This window comes from Sorex fumeus, unplaced genomic scaffold (genome assembly GCF_029834395.1).
Source record: "Sorex fumeus unplaced genomic scaffold, SorFum_2.1 ptg000047l, whole genome shotgun sequence".
Lineage (NCBI taxonomy): Eukaryota > Metazoa > Chordata > Mammalia > Eulipotyphla > Soricidae > Sorex > Sorex fumeus.
In genome coordinates this window covers 34,396,618-34,399,940 of record NW_026606104.1, presented here as the reverse complement: position 1 = coordinate 34,399,940, position 3,323 = coordinate 34,396,618, and positions in this window count along the sequence as shown.

The following is a 3,323-nucleotide window of genomic DNA, read 5'->3' as shown; positions in this document are numbered from 1 at the left end:
CATCTGATTTTTGACACCTTGGCAAACGAGGCAGTGTCCCTGATCTTTGATCGCTGGCAGAGGTCGGAACTCCGGATTCCTTCTCTCACTTGAGTGAAGTGTGATACTCCAAGCATAGCTCTTTCGATTCCTCTTTGGGAAACCTGAATAGCATTCTCGTCCTATTTCTGTAGGGCCCAGGTCTCTGAGGTGTATTTTAGTGCAGGAAGAACAGTGGAGTCGAAAAGACGTGCCCGGAGCTGGAGGCTCTTTGTCCTCTTAACAACTTCTTCAATGCTTTTGAAGCTTTCTTCCTCCTGTGTAGTTCTGGCACCAAGTCATTCCTCATGTTGAGTTCTCGACCCAGGTACACATAGCTGCTGCATTTGGAGATGTTCATTCCGTTGAGAGCAAATGGAACGTCAGGGACTATTTCATTTTTAATGAACATTGTCTTGGTGAGATTCAGCTGCAGTCCTACCTTTCCACACTCGGTTGAAGTTGGCCAGCATTTGTGCTGCTTGGCTAATGTTTGGTGTTATTAGAACGATGTCATCAGCAAAGCAGAGGTGGTGTAGTTGCCAACCGTCTATCTTCACTCCATTTCTTCCCATTCCAGTCATTGTATGACATTTTCGAGGGTGGCACTGAAGAGTTTCGGTGAGATGGTATCATCCTGCCTGACCTCTCTCTTTACGTTGATGATCACTTCCTTGTAGAATGGTGAGATCCTGGTGGTGAGTTTGAACGCCCTGTTTGGCTAAGGCTTCGATGACCGCTTCAGTCTCAACATAATCAAAGGCCTTCTTTAAATCAATGAACGTTAGATAATGAACGTTAGACAATGAATGTTATGTCTGTGCGATACTTTTATTTTTTCTGTGACTTTGAGTTCTTTCCGTTTAGTTTAAACATCTCCTTATTAAATTTCTGTGTAATATATAATTTGTCTTTAGTTTTCTGATGATTTATCCTCCTAATTTTTATTTGTTTGGGAATATTGTGTTTGGGAAATAGTTTTTCTGGGTATAGAATTCTTGTTTGAATGTCTTTTTTTTTTCATTATTTGAGTATGTCAAATTACAAAATATCTGAAAATACTTGGGTTTCAAACTGACAGGGATGTATTTGTTTTTCTACTTGTTCTACCTTTTTTTTTCTTTTTGGGTGACACCCGTCCATGCACTGGGGTACTGGGGTTACTCCTGGCTCATGCACTCAGGAATTACTCCTGGCAGTGCTCAGATCACTATATGAGATGCTGGGAATCGAACTTGGTCAGCTGTGTGCAAAGCAAACACCTTACCCGCTGTTACTATTGCTCCAGCCCAGTTCTACCTTTTTTATTATTCTTTTTTCCGTGTCTTCATATTAATTGCTTTCATAATTCCATTTTTCTTTATCAACAATTGAATTTGTATACTCCATATTTTAGATATTGACATTTAGAAATTATAATAGAATTGCAAATCACAATGCCCAAAATTAGAGAGAGAGTAAGAAAGATTGTACCTGCCGCAGAGGCAGGGAGTGGGGTAGGGTGCGGGTGGCGAGTGGGACACTGGGAACAATGGTGGTGGAAAATGTGCACTGGTGGAGGGATGGGTGCTCGAGCATTATTTAACTGGAATGCAATCATGCAAGTTTGTAACTGTATCTCACTATTTCACAGTGATCCAATGAAACTTCTTAAAAAAAGAAATTATAGTAGAAACTCTTAGCTTATCAAGTATGAAGTTAATCAATGAATTTTACTTCCTCCTATACAATACAAGAATATCAGAAAGATCCGCTTACTTTTACCCTGACTTTGACATTATTGCTTTAGTATAAATTACTAATTTTGCCTTATTTTAAACACATATACTATCTGTTGTTATTATTATTCTGGGAAGAATGTTGTTATTCATCTAGACTTATCACATATATGCTATATTCTTTCCTTCTCATCTCTTCTTATATATTGACCTCTGTATTTATGGGACTGTTTTCCTGCGATTTGAAAGACATAGTTTAGAATTTTATTTAAAGAAGACTTATTAAACTGATGGGAACCACTCCATTTTTGTTTACCTCTAATATCTGTATTTGTTCCTTTTCCTTATAATGTGTGTTTTTAAAATCCAGGCTGGCGTTTATTTTCTTTTTCCCATTAAAGAAACATTTTTGTTAAAAAAATTTTCAATCTCTCTCTCTCTTTTTTATCTAGAAAATAATAAATAAAATTAAAATATTGGGGGCTGGAGTGATAGCACAGCAGGTAGGGTGTTTGCCTTGCACGCGGCCAACCCAGGTTCGATTCCCAGCATCCCATATGGTCCCCTGAGCACCGCCAGGAGTAATTCCTGAGTGCAGAAGCAGGAGTAACCCTTGAGCATCACCAGGTGTGACCCAAAAATCAAAATAATAATAATAATAATAAAATAAAATAAAAAATAGATATTAGGGTCCAGAGCAGTAGTACAATGGGTAAGGCATCTGCCTTGCAAGTGGCCAAACCCAGTTCAATCCCCAGCATCCCTATGATCCCCTTAGTCCCCCTAGGGATAATTTTTAAGTACAGAGCCAGGCATATTCCCTGAGCACCACCAGATGTGATCCAAAAAATTAAATTTTAGTCCCCCTTAATATTGACATTTAGGGCTTGAGAGGTACTAAAGGGGTGAAGGGTTAAGGTACTTGCCCTGCAAGTGAACTCTGGTTCAATCTCACCATTGAATATGGCTCCCCAAGTACCTCCAGGAGTGATTCCTGAATGCAGGGTCAGAAGTAAGCTTTGAACAATGCTGGGTGTGACTTTCCCTCTCCCTCCTTCCCTCTCTCTTCTTCCCTCCCTCTCTCTCTTTCCCTCCCTCTCTCCTTCCTCCCTCCCTCCCTATCTCTTCTCTCCCTCTCTCCTCTCTCTCCCTCTCTTTCTCTCTTCCCCCCATCTCCTGACATAGTGTCAGTAATCCAGAGAACTACTATCAGTTGCTCATTTGTTCTTTTCAGGTCTATGGTGTATGCCAAGTGTTGTACAAGTGCTCTAGCTATCCAAAGAAGACAATGCATCTAAAATGCATGCTTAGTATACCTGTATTGCAAACCATAACTCCCAAAAGGACAGAAAAAGTAAAAGGGATTTTGGCTCAGAGACAGAGGTGGGAAGGGATGAGGGTGGCAGGAGGGATACTGGGAACATTGGTGGTGGAGAATGGGCACTGGTGAAGGGATGGGTAACTTGAACATTGTATGACTGAAACATAATCACGACAGTTTGTAAGTCTGTAACTATCTCATGATGATTCATTAAAAAAAATTAATTAAATAAATAAATGTAAAATGCAGCCAGTCTGGGCGCTAAG